This window comes from Chaetura pelagica, unplaced genomic scaffold (assembly GCF_000747805.2).
Source record: "Chaetura pelagica isolate M959 unplaced genomic scaffold, ChaPel_1.0 scaffold531, whole genome shotgun sequence".
Classification (NCBI taxonomy): Eukaryota; Metazoa; Chordata; class Aves; order Apodiformes; family Apodidae; genus Chaetura; species Chaetura pelagica.
The window spans coordinates 2,633,423-2,647,140 of NW_009952362.1; positions in this window are offsets into that span (position 1 = coordinate 2,633,423).

Sequence of the window (13,718 nt, forward strand, 5' to 3'; positions counted from 1 at the left end):
AGGATCCACCTCCATGTGTCTTAGAGCTTGGTGAAATGATCAAACGTTTGTGTTGTTAAGCACCAACTGTACCATGACTGTGTTGTGTGAATGCAGAGGGAGCCACAGCCTGTCCCAGGGACCTTATTGCCTGAGCCCAGCACAGTGAAAGCAGCTGGAGTGCCTGTGCTGACAGCTCAGCTGCTCTGGTTTGCAGCATTTTCCGTGATGTGATCAGGATGTTCTCCAGGTATCATTGTGTTTGAAACTCCTTTTGATAACTTTAAAGGGTGCCAACTTTGAGTCTTACAGACTTGAAACTCTCATGAGAGGCTTTAAAGTGCCACATGTTCGGACCATGTCTCTTTTAGACATTTTATTCAAGATCCTTGCTTTTTGGGTCTTTTTGTTTTCTTTCAAGCTTGCTTTTCCTCAGCTTGGCAACGTTGAATTTTCCTGGTTTTCATGGAGAGAGGCCAGACTTCTAATATTGTTTTTGTATTTTATTTCCCTGAATTTTTTAAGGTGAATACAACAACTGATAGCTCACAGAGTGCTGCACTGAGAACACAGGATGCACCAGCAGCTCTGGCATTATTACGAGCTATTGTTTCTGCACAGTTGTCGCTTAGTGTTTTGCAAAGTCCCTTTGAAATGCACTGTACAAGGTTCTGGTTCATTTCAATAGGGCTTTGTGTAGTAAAGTGAACACGTATGCAAACCACTGCCAGAACTGATCCCAGAGTCATGCTTTTATAAAATGCCCTACGCAATCTAGACAGATGGGGATTTGCAGACGTGTTTCCATTCTTTGCCTGACTCTAATATGTATCACAGTACGTTCTGTAAAAATTGCTGGTGCTGATGTCCTGTTTAGATGTTGTGCAGAGGAAATAGCTTTCCCAGAGGTTCTAGCCATCCCTAAGAATCACACGGATGCCATAAAACATTGCAGAGTGGCTAAATGGCCCCAAATGCTTTCACCAAAGTATTTGTTCCATTATGTCTTGTGCCAGCAGCCCTGCTTGTTCTCTGAAATACCCTGTAGCCACGCAGTGTATCTCAGAGGTGCCTGGTGTTGTTTTCTGAAGCCCTGCTCCCTTTCGTGGACTGGGCTTTCCCCTCATTTTTACCAGAGGTGGGTTCAGGTTTCATATTTGGAATTCCTGCTTCTTGCAAGTTGAGGGATTCTTTGCATCCCAGATTCAGATGTAACCTATCCAAAAGACAAGGGGAAATGATAAACATTACAGCCTAAATCCTCCTTTGTCCAGACCTGAAGTGTGTTAAGATTTGGGTCCATCTATTGTTTTGAACAACTGTTTTGGTTTTTTGTTTTGTTTTGTTTTCCCAATGAAAAAAAAAATAATCTACCAAACCCAGTATTTTTCCTTCAAGGGTTGAGTTTTTCCTTGACTGTTTGTTTTTTCATATTGTAGTGAAATTTGAGCACAGGGCTGTTAGGGTGAGAGCTTGCACTGCGAGCTGTAAGATTACGAAAATGTCAGTAAAGATTGTGCAATTGCCTTCTAAAGCACAGCTCTCAAGCTGGTCATGTAGCATCTGAATATGAAGTTCCCTTCATGCCCTTCAGCACAATCTGAGCACAAGGGAAGGAAATCACTACAAATGCAAGCATCAAATCTTTGAAGCTAACCTGCTATCAAACTGGGGCTCTCACCGGCCTAATGGGAGCTTGTTAGACCATGTGGTTAAGCTTAATTGGATGTGAGACATAGCTGACTGTATATCAAAGTCATATGCCTCCAGCAACTTTATCCCCAGGTAACCTCAAATGAGAAAAGTATCACTGTTATTATTCTTTATTTGTATTGCAGTAGAAGCTATGGGTCCACTGCCTTTATTATAGGCACGGCACAAATCCACAACAAAGACTTTCCCAGGCCAAAGAGCTTTAAATCAGACTTTCCAAAAACAGACAACAGGTGGATACAGGCAGGCAGGGAGAGAAGTAGGTAACCATGAGATTTTGACTGGCAGCAGAAGAATAATTAAAATGAGTGTTTACCCAGAGGCTTATTTTTTAATTTACGGGAGATGATTCAAGCTACTTTTCCCCTTCTCTGGTTCTGAACCAGGTTCACTCCTATTATTCACAGCTTTCATACCTTTTTCCCCCTCCTCTCCCCCCCCCACCAGTTGCATTGGACACACCAAAAAATCCCTTATTGAGAGAGTGGGCCTTGGTATCCTTCAGTTTCCAGTTGTTTAAGTTTCAATCTCCACCCAGGGCTGCAAAAGCTGGTTTCTTGACCGAATCTCACCAGGAACTGTCCTGGCTCCAGATACCCCTTTGGGGTCATGGGTATAGGCCCTTGCTTGCCACTGAAGAAGGAGGAGGCTCCAGATGGTATCTCTGCCCTATGCAGTTTCCTCTTCTGGAGGTAGATGACTCAGGTGAGAGATGCAGGTGCAGTGCCCAGCCCCACAGACGTGATCAGACCCACACATTTGTTGAGGTTGTTTGGACACCCCATCCCTTTGGGCTCTGTCCTGACAAAACAGCAAATCTGCAAAATCCTGGGCAATTCCATTCTGAGAAGGTCCTTTCTCCCCCTAAAAATCCATTTGAAGCAGTTAAAAGCAATGCCAAGTCTCAGCTAGCTCCTAATAATCCCCATGATCAGTTTTCAGCCTGATGCACTTTGAGAACTCAGAGATAATCTCCTTCCCTCTCCAACAAGCCATCATGCAATGCTGACAGGCACTCAGCTCCTCAGCTTCTCTCTTCTACCTATTCTGCTGAGAAAGAAGGCTACTGTAGGCAGCAGCTTACCTTTCTCAGGTTGTGTACAAAATGTGTTGTTTCTTTTGGTTTATTATATTTTAAATCTTGACTTTTTTTTAGTTGGCATAATTGTTCATCACTATAATCCACGCAGTTTATTATACATATAAATATATATATATAGCACAAAGCAGGCTCAGGTCTAGCCAGACAAATATTGATATTTAAAAAGGAGCTTCCTTAATATATACAAATAATTTAAACACATCTCAACCAAAGATTGCACTTTTTGAATAGGGACTATGTTTTTCATCTTTATGAAATCTGCATTGATCTCAAATAGTCTTTAATGTCAATCTGCAACTTACTTTCTTTGATGTAAAAAAATAAACTCATTAAACATTTGCCCCATAAGATCAGACAAAGTTTCACATTGGCTTTAACACTAAATTAGTGTTGGGCTGGTTATATTCAGGGTTTTTCTATTATCTAAGGATTAAGGCTGTGATTTGTTGAATTATACTTGAACTGGACCAGATGTACTATTTATTGAGCTTATATAATCTTGTTAATTTAAGTTTTGGCTTGTAAACAGTTGGAATTTGTTAGTACTTGTTTAATTATGTAGGAACTGTCACCAATATTAACTGATCCGTGTAACTGATTGCAAAGTGTTTCAATTTGTGTTTCTTAAAAAGAAAGATTTTAATAAAGAGAATTATAAAGCATATACATTTGTGGGAAATTGTCCCAGCAAACACGCTTCTAACTTCCCAGGGGATCTGTTAAAAAAATGAATAAAAGATAGTGGGTGGGGGGAGGTAAGAAGGGAGTGGGAGGCCAAAAGATTTGCTTTTAAATATACTTTCTAGAAACTGTGATTCTTACTAGGTAGCTCCTGCTGTACAGATCACAAGTGATTGCTGTCATCTGGTGCTAAAGTTAAAGTGAACACACCTCAGTGGCTCACTCTGCAATTATTATTCATTGTTACTACCCACTTCTGTCCCTCTAGATAGATCCTCACTTCCCTTTTTATTTCCAAATGAACTGAGCAAACTGTCTGTCCCCATTGGCTTTTCTCTGTCTCCATCTGGGTTAATTTCTCATCCTTCTGAAAGCATCATATAAAATCATCCCCAGCCAAGTACATTCTCTACCTCATCTCAACCTAAGTCCCGCTGTTCACCTGTTTCCCGTTTCCCTTATGCTCTCCCTCTTCCTTTGCTGATTTTTCTTCTTTTTGGCAGTCTGTGCTCCCTGGCACCTTCCCAAGCTCCACAAGGACTTTTCCCACTCCCCAGCCTTCTCCCTGGCTCACCTCCATCGCCAGCAACCGGAGCTCCTGGCAGAAAATACTCAGCCTCAGTTAGGGGGACATAAAGATATGCTTGTACTAAATATTTAAATAATGCAATGAGGACAAAAGCTGAGGGGGAAACTTCACCTCCAGCTTTGCTGCTCAGTGGAAAACATTAGGAGGAAAGGTGAGACAAGGCAATGTCCAGTCCGTGTTCAAGGCAGAGCATGGGGCACCATGAGCTGTGATTCCCACCACCTGTCGAGGGAGGGAAATGAGTGAGTCTGCCCCACTGAATAGCTAGGGAAATGGGTCATGGGCAAAAAGACTGGCACTCAGGTTTGTCACTCTCCATTTCATTAAATCAGTGCATTAGCAGCTTTTAAATAACTGTTTTGCAGCTGAGACACATTTCATGTATTTTAAGCACAAATGGTTTCAGTTCTGTTCTGGATGTACTGAAACCTTTGTACATGTGATTTTGCTACCATCTCATTGCAGCTATGAATCTGTCTCACTTGAGAGATCAGGCAAGTAAATTTTTAAAGTGTTAGCTTGGCCTCACATATCCATAACAAAAAAATTCCAAACCATGGTTTTCGAAATACAATGAGTTTCCAGTCCAAATTCTAACGTATTTAATTTTCTTGGTGTAAAGGGGAACTCAGGTATGAAAGACATCACAAGTGAACACCAGCCTGCACCCAAATACCAGCTTGGCCTTTTAACACAAGGCTGACATCAATCTCACTTGGACAGCCAGGCTGTAGCCCTGCCATCCTGCCTGACCAGCCAAGCCCACCAGGTCAAGGCTGCCCGAAAACAGGAGCCTTTCCTGGCTGGGAGATGCAGGGGTGTGTGAGGAGCCAGGGATAGTGCTGCAGGCTCTGGATCAGGGTGCTCAGCCAGGGGACACGCTGCCTGGACACAAGCAGGGCCAGGCTGATGGGCAGCTTGCTGGAGTGCCTGCTGGTGCCGTGCGAAGTAGCATCTGTCCTGCTTTGCAGCACTGCTGCAGCCTGGGACTCTGCTTTGTTTGTGCAGGTGGCATCCAGGGCAGGCTGAGAGAACAGGTTTGTCTTTGCTTACTCTTCTACATCTGACTCCGCCAATCTCTGCTTATCTATGTCAATATTTTGAGCAGGTCTCTTGTGCTAAGCTTGCCTGATGCAATGCCACGAGGTGAAGCCATGGGAGTATGTAGTAAGTATTCCTGGAGGAAAAGCTTCCCCTATTGTGGAGAGAAGGGGGACTGGGTAAGAACAAGGGATTCTTCCTACAACATCTTATTGGAACTGGGTAACATAGTAGGGAAACAAAAAAATACTGTTTTCCCTCGCACAAAAAGATATCCATATAGATCAGCCTTCTCACAGAGGGGCCTGAGCTGGCCTAGCTGATCTGGTGGCAGGAATCCCCTAGACCTCTCCTGGCATGTCACACCTCCGCTTTGCTTGCCTTCAGCAGAGCATTACAGCACTGGCAATCTGGTCCCAATCTTTATGAAACTCAGTCTTGTACTAACCTAATAAATTCTCAGCACCATGGAAACATGACTCCCGAGATGCTGAAGTGAAAGAAGCAGAGGTAGTTTCCATCCCTTCCTTCCTAGTGGTCACTTTTTACTGCTGATATGAGGCTCAGGAGGTCCCTGCTGGGTGTCCCAGGGGCTTGGATGTGGGCAGGAGAGTGGTGGGGCCACCAGGACCCATGCTGTGTCCACGCTGTGAAGTTGGTGTTCTTGGGGCTCATCTGCACACAATTGCATCAGCCTGCTGCAGGGTGAGATTTTTTTTTTTAATGAGATACCCAAGTTGATTAAAGGAGCTCTCTCAGTTCAAATTGGGCTTATTCTGGTTAAACAGCCATCTGTCAGGAGCTGTGTTTAGCTACCTGAAGTAGCTTCATTTAAACTGAAATAGGAGCATTCGTCAATTTTTAATTAACTGGGTCAGATCTGAATGAGTGGGCATGTCCAAAAGCTTTCTGTGAACTAGAAAGCTGTGTAGAGCAGGCTGAATCCAGCCTGCTAAATGTTTAAATAACTGCCAGGCACAGTCTTGGCCAATATTCCTCAAGGTAAGACCATAAGTATCAGCGGCACAGCCCTGGGTCAGGAGGCAGCACTTCTAGCCTGATTTCTTTCCAGTGCCTCAGAAACCAAGGTTCCTGTTTATAAGCTGTCCTCCCCTTATTCCTGAGCCTTGTTTGAGGATGTGCATATTAGTTCCACCTTCCTTAAACACAGTCTTGCTGTCTTTAGAGGACATAGGAAGCCTGTTCTGTTTGTGGGATTCTTCTCCAGCTGGGCCGTGTTTGCACTGCAGGTGGTTTATCTTTGACAGATAGCAAGGTGTTCTTGGCAGCAAACTTTCACCTTGAGCTCAGGGGGCGTAGCCACACCATGTTTTGCACACCTGTGGTGGGGGACTAGGAAAAAGTTGCCTGTTTGCATGATGGCTGAGATGTTAAAACCAGTTCCACCACAGTGCTGTTTGTGCCTCGCAGAGGTCCCAGCTCCCGAGACCTGTGCACGCTGGAGGGCAGCGTGTGTGTTTGTGCACGAGCAGGACTTGTGCCTCCTTGTATGGACTTTGGCACCAAGCAGCTGGCCATTGGACCTACTTTGCTAACATTACAAGCACAAGTAACACTGTTTTGGTGTGTCCCCAAGTTGAGATTCTACCCTCCTTATTTACCCTGTTCACTGTTACTTCCTGTAACAGTACAGGCAGGTACAAGCTGTGCTGGTGAGCTTGCTGAGCCACTGGGTGCAGCAAGACACACATGGGCACTGGTACCTGTGTTCCCCATGGCTGCTCTTCAGCAGTCCACGTCTCTTCCCAAACCCACTACATGGGGTCCAATCCCAAAACCAGTGGTGACAGTCTGGTTGAATCAAGGGCTACCTGAGCCTTAAGTATTTGTTTACAATAGCATCAAATGCAAGCAGTGCCTACCAGTGTGAGAAAGTCCTGGGCCCTGTCAGCCCAGTGAAACAAGAAAAATCCTGAAGTGAAAGAAACCCTTCAGAAACATAGTTTGGGTAGGTTCTCCCCAGGAGCTGCTCCATCAGTCTGCACTCGGGGCTTGTTCACGCCATGGCAAGGGGTGGTGTGAACTCACTTTTTGTGAATAACTTCTTGTCAGCCAAGCAAAGTGGAAAGTAAATTATGTTTGCTTAAACCACCATGCAGGTGGTCTGAGTGTATGTTAGCTCAGAAGGAACAGGGGAGGTATGTGTACTGGGAGTTAGTGTGGGTCAGCTGACACAAGATAACGAGCACCACTGTGGTGTCTTGATCACTTGTGATTGTGTAAACATGCCTGAAGAAGCAGACAGTGTAAAGCTTATGAGGTTTTTGAAGCTCACATCTGCTCTTCTGGAGGCTTTCAGCAAAGACCACCCACTGAAACAAAGAATCACTTTCCTGAAAGGCAAGAGACCATGAGATACTCAACTTTGTTCAATGCTCTTCTATGATCTTGTAGAGCTTTTGAATTCCTCTTTGCCTATAAGAGGTTTACTACAGTGCAAAATGAGCTCCTGGAGCAAAATGACACTCCTCTTTAAGGGGATATGGCTTGTTGAGGCTGTCAGGTCTTCTGTCTTTAATGCTTCAAGGCGAGTTGTCATAGGTTGCTAAAATAATCTTTTCCCACCACTTTCCTCATGTCAGCACTTCTAGAGCTCCGGTGTGTTGCGGCTGTGGTTGTTAGGTAAGGAGTTCTGAATGGCTGCAAAGTTCAAAGGCATACTGGCAACCCCAAGTCCCAAAAGCCAGGAGTCAGCCCAAGCCCTGCCCCATTTCCAAAGAAGTTGCTGTTTGCCAGCTACTTCTTTTCCCAACCTTTTTTATTATTAGCCAGCAAACTTTAGGATCTCTTTATTCACTTCCCAGTTTTTTAAGCGTTTAAGTTGCACTAGTTTCATGTTTTGAAATCTTTCATCCACAAGCTTGAGGGCTAGGGACATACTTTGTTTATAAATGAAAGCTACAATTCCCTTGTTTGAAGGAGCTGGGATTTTAGGATATATTCCCCAAAGCACAAAAGTTGTGATAAAATCACAGGAGTTGCCAGCAGTGCAAAGTCTCCTCTCTTTGGAAGAGGAGGCATTGGACTGCAGCGAGCTGCAGGCATCACTAGCTACTGTTGTGCTAGTGAGTCAAATAAAAACATTGTGGTTAAACATCAGCTCTGCAAGCCTGGCTGAAGAAGATAACCTCATCTCTTTCCAGCTGTGGTACTTCACAGAAGTGCTGCTTTTGTAATCTGGATTAATGTTCCCGCTCAAGCGCTCCGTCCCAGAAGGCCCCCACACCCCAGCAGAGTGCATTTAAAAATATAAAACCCTCCCTGGGATGCAGGGGAGGCTGGTGCCAGCCAGGCACCTCCTGGGACACGTGGCTGTGGCTGCTTCCAAGCAGAGAGCATTTCAGCCCAAGAGATCTTCCTTTCTTCCCTTTTGTTTCTCTTCCCCGTTGCTTTGATTCCAGGTTGGAGCCTTTCAGGAAGCCCCCTCTCAGCTTGAATCAGATCCTTATTGTCTGTGCTGTCAACACAACTGTTTGAATCTCTCCTCCCAGATACCCCTGCTTTCCAGGTAACTCCTGCCTGCAAGGACCAGGTGCTATTCTGAGTTTGTGGCTTTTTGTCAGGCTCTGGGCTGAGCTCAGATTCCTGTTTGGACCAGCACGATCCCCTTAAAAAGAGGAGTGTCTTTTTGCTCCAGGAGCTCATTTTGCATTGTAGTAAACCCCTTGTGGGGATTGTAATGGAGAGGAACTCAGGAAAATCCTCCACTTCAGCAAAGCCTGGTGCTCACTGGTGGCTCCAGCCTGAGACCGATGGGCAGTGCTGAGTGAAGTGAATGATTAGCATTATTAAAAATGCTTTGCAATTATACAGTGTCTTTTCATCTAAAGATTTCAAAGCTTCGTAGCACTCACACAAAGTTACTTATTATCCCTGGCGTTTAGCAGCGTCAGGAAATGAAGGAGAGCAGGTAAGTGACTCGCCCCAGGTCATGCAGTAAGTCGGCGTCAGAGGTGGGAACTCGGCCCTGAAGTGCTGACTCCACGGCTCATGCCCCAACGCGAGGACACACCTTGCCCTTTCCTGTGCCAGGCCAGCTCCCTGGAGGAGTGCAGAGCTGGGGAAGCCCTCATCCCTCATCCCACCTGGAGGGTCATCACAGCCTGGGCAGTGCTCGAGAGGTGCTCTGGCTGGGAGCAGCGCCCACCCTTCCCCAGGCCTGCTCTTGCCAGCAGCCCCAAGCACCCCGCAGAGGGGCTGCTGTGGGATCTGTTGTGCCCAGCTTGCCACAGCACAGTCTGGACAAGTCCACAACAGCCTGGAAGGCCTGGAGGCCAAGGTGCACTGTGCCCCTAGGCTGAGTGCCACTGCTGCAGCCCCTGTCTCCAGCTCACGGCCTCCAGCCCACGGGCTGTACATCCACAGCAAGATTACAAGGCCCTTCCTTGACAGGGAACATCTTTAGATGCACTTCAACCTTCATACCCCAGAACACGCTGTGCAGCAACTGGTGAGGACCAGAGGTAGTTTTGCTCATATCAACACTGCTGCCAGGCTGCTACTCACCTGCTGGCCAAGCCCATGCTACAGCAAAGGTGAGGCAACACTGATTCCCTCCAGACCTGGTGGTCCATGCCTGCCAAGGAGCATGGATATACATGCAGACACCTGCCAGGAGATCAGAAATAGATTTCTAAGATGTTATTTGGCTGGCTCAGCCGGCTGTGCTGCGGGATGCACTGAGTGCCAAACCCATGTGCCTTGCAGCAAGAGAGCTGAGAACATCCAGCTCCTCTACACCATCACTTTGCTGATTTCAGTGCAGTGCTGGGGCTTCCAGACGGTGTGTCCAGGACAGGGAGGAAAGCCAGAAGGAGGGACTGAAGAGGAAGAGACACAGGAGAGGGCAGAGAAAAAAGTGGCTGTGAGACAGCGTGAAGAGAGGCTAGTAGATCTCCAGACCTCACTGGCCAGCAGAAGGCTGGCTCTGCTGAGGTTAAACACCTTTTTGGTGTTTACCACCAAAGGTGACTTGCACAGTTCTATTTTTAAGGTAAAAAATATATTTATAAAAAGACAACTAATCTATTTCTGCTCTTCCATCCAAAGTTGCTTATTTTTACCTCAGATACATGAGGAAAATCCACTTAAATCAAGTTTGGTTTTTTTCTTAGAAGACTTGAGGTGCTTCAATTTTTTAAATGATAAACAGTACCACACTTAAAATACTGTATCTCTGTGATCAAGGCATGCGTGACTGATACAGCTTCAAACTTCCAAGGGGTGTATTTCAATAAATACCAGGAACTAATCCATAACAGTCAGCTTTCCTTAGAATCCTGGGGATTTACATGTCTAAACTTTATTGGGATAAGACTCCAGGACTGGGGATAAAACTCTGATAAATTAAGCATAACTTCAGTGAAGATAAAACCCAGGCCAAGGGAAAAACTTCAAGGAAGAGGCTGGAGTTGAATGAATTTAAACCTCAGAAATGATACTAAGAATGTGCAGTCATTACAAGGAGTTATTTTAAAAAGCAAAATAATCCATTGGTTATAAAAACTATGTTTAAAAAGTGAGTCAGATTTTTATTTTACAGGATATTAATAAAAATGGGAAAATGTTTTTCCCTGTTGCATGGGGCTGAAGAAAACAGGGGAGAAAAAAAGAGATAACATGGGATATGTGCAAAACCCAAACTCGTATTTTAACTTTCACTGAGGATGAGGATGTTAATCATGTGGCTGCAGATGAGAAGAAAAATGGGGTATGGAAATGTTCATGGCCAGGATAGAAGCAAATCTTAGGGCTCCTTCCTGCACTGGAGGCAAAGGAACGGGCTAATCCACATGCCAGAGCTCTGGAAGAACTGGCCTGATGTCTTTAACAGGTCCCTCAGTCAGGGACAGGAGCACAATGAGCCTGTACAGAAGAAGTGAACTGATCTGAACAAGAACAGGCATGAAGGCTTAATAGTATATGGAAAGCTTCAGAAAAATGGTGAAGGAAAGGCTAGCAAAAGAGAAGGAGGTAAATGGCATGAGATGAAATGTGTTTATCAAACCAATTTATCTTTCTTGGGCAAGGTGAGCTGCAGGCCATTTGCTTTGTGAAGGAAATGGGGTGGATCTCACCTATCTGGACTTAAATTGCACATTTCATACACTGCCATGTGGAAAGTTCTTAAGAAAAGGGAGAAGCGATTTAGCGCAAGGTATAAGCCCCATAAAGCCCTGCTGTGAGAGAGCAGTGCATGGCTGCCAGGCTGGAGGGCAGTTACCAGGGGAGTGTTCAGCATCACTCCTGGAGATCTGGCAAAGTGCTTTTTTAATGAGTTTGGCACTGATGTTAGCAGAGAACGGGTGAAAATTGCTGATGACAGACAACATGAAGCAACCTCAGGACAAAGGAGGCTTGACATACCACACAGAAAAAGGAGTCAGCAGCAGAAAGTGGCAGTCAGGGGCACAAATGACCAAACCCTTCCCTACAAGCTAGCTGGCAGCTCACTCTTCTAGCATCTAATAACTTGCCAATGTGGTGGAAACATGACGCAAGAAATGCAGTCCTGGAAGGCAGCAGGAAAGCTGCAGCTCAAGCTGCTGCAAAAGCTGGGGTATGCTCAAGGAGAGGCTATCTCACTTCACTTTGCAGAGTGAGTGTCAGGAGTAGGAGTACTTCTCTACATAAATATTCCCAGGAAGGGAGAGGGAAGAGCTGCTGGTGCCAAGGGCTGGTGCTGGTACAGAATAAATGATCAAAAAGAGGCATCAGACATTTTGGTTAGAAGGTCATTACTAGCCATTTGACAATGTGGCTCTGCAATAACCTCCCCATTGCAGTCATGCATGTGAAACATTAAATCACTTTGAGGACGGAACTTGATAAGTTTATGAAAAGGATTATATCATACTGTGCATGTGATAAGAGACGTGGTAGCACAACCAGTCCTATGCACAAAGGTAAATATTCTGTAACCCTCTGTCAATATAAATATGGAGCATGTGATTATACACACACACAAAGCAGGCACATGGTTTATTAATCACAGGACCTCAGCTTGTCAAATAATAATTACAAGGCAATAACACACCTTGTTTTAATAAAGGGCTCCCTAAGATTTTCTCCCACAGTAAACCAGTAAAAAAGGACAATTATTCTGAGGCAAAGGTGGTATTTAGTGTTTCTGGTTGTTAGCTTTTAAATGAACTCACTGTCTGGAACTCTTAAAGTACTCCTATTTTTCTGCACATTTCACAAGTTCAGCCCTTCCCAGTAAAGTGTCTCTTCAGATGCATGATTGCCTTTTGTTAAGGCAAGAATGAACAGGTGACAACTGCAGCACAGAGGAGACATGCTGGAACAGTTTTACAGAGCAAACCCAATTCTAGCTCTTCTGCCAGGAGACCAGACCCAGAGATGTGAAGAGGGAAGGCTGTTTGTGCAATGCGAGGAGCCACTCCTGGAAAGCCACGATTGAGATAGGAAAGCTGTGGTTCAGGGAAGTGTTTATTCAAAGCCACCGCAGTGGGTGACACTTCATTTTCCAAGCTTAGGGAAGCGTGAGCTGATCTCCCTCCACCTCCCAAGGGTCCTGGCATACACAGGTCTGCAGCTCAACCCCATTCCCTCCCAGCTCACAAAGCTGAAGGAGGATGTTCAAAAGCAACTCTAATTACTGAGCATTAAAAAAAAAAAGAAAGGGCATTTTCCACAACGTTCAAACAGGTGAAACAATTTACCACTAGTATAAAGGGTTTAAGAAGAATCCTTGAAAGTATTTTTTCTCACAGTTCATTCCCAGTTGGCACATTGTCCAGTTTCTGGCTTCGTTTGGGTTGAGTATGTTTCAACCTGGAGCTGATGCTGCCTGATCAAGAACGGGTTTGCTGTGCTTGCAGTTCATTTTATCAAAACACCTTTGCCGAAGATATAAAAAAATAAAATAAAATAAAATAAATGTAGGCTGAAGGAAAAGAAAACAGAAGGCCAAGAGACAGGCAACTGAACAGAGCAGATTGATTTAACAGATACGATACATTTTTGCTGTCTGCATTATGTGTGGGAATTTATATTCCAAGTGACATAGTAACAGACTCGGTTGTAATCAAACAGAACTGCTGAGGTGTCAGGAGCACAGATGCTGCCTTTCAAAACTATTTAAAACAGAAAGTAAAACCTTGACAAACCCACGGTGGGGAGCACAAGGAACATGTCCTGTGGTGTTTCTAACCCAACACAAATCCCCTGTTTTTCCCCGCTCCCTCTGGCGCTGGAGGTGGGATGCCCTACTTGAATCACACCCGGCTACAGTTCAGATAAACCCTGACGAAAAGCAAAGGCCGGCAGCGAGCTGGCCAGGGCAGCCCCGACACACGCGGTTCCTATTGTGCCCTGGACACGGAACAGGGGGGGGAAGGGCCGCTCCAGCGGTTTGGGGAACTTCAGCCAATGGATTCCTCCCCTGGGTGTTACGGGAGGGCTTGGCCAGCGTGTGAGAAAGGGAGGGGAGAGTTTGAAAACAACCCAGCAGGCTGGAAGGAAGGAAGGCGGATAGAAATCGGCCTGCTCGCCTCCGTGCGGGCATTTCGCTCCAGGTGATCGGCGGCGTCGGGGCTGGGGGGAAGCGCGGAGGGGCCGCGGGGGGCG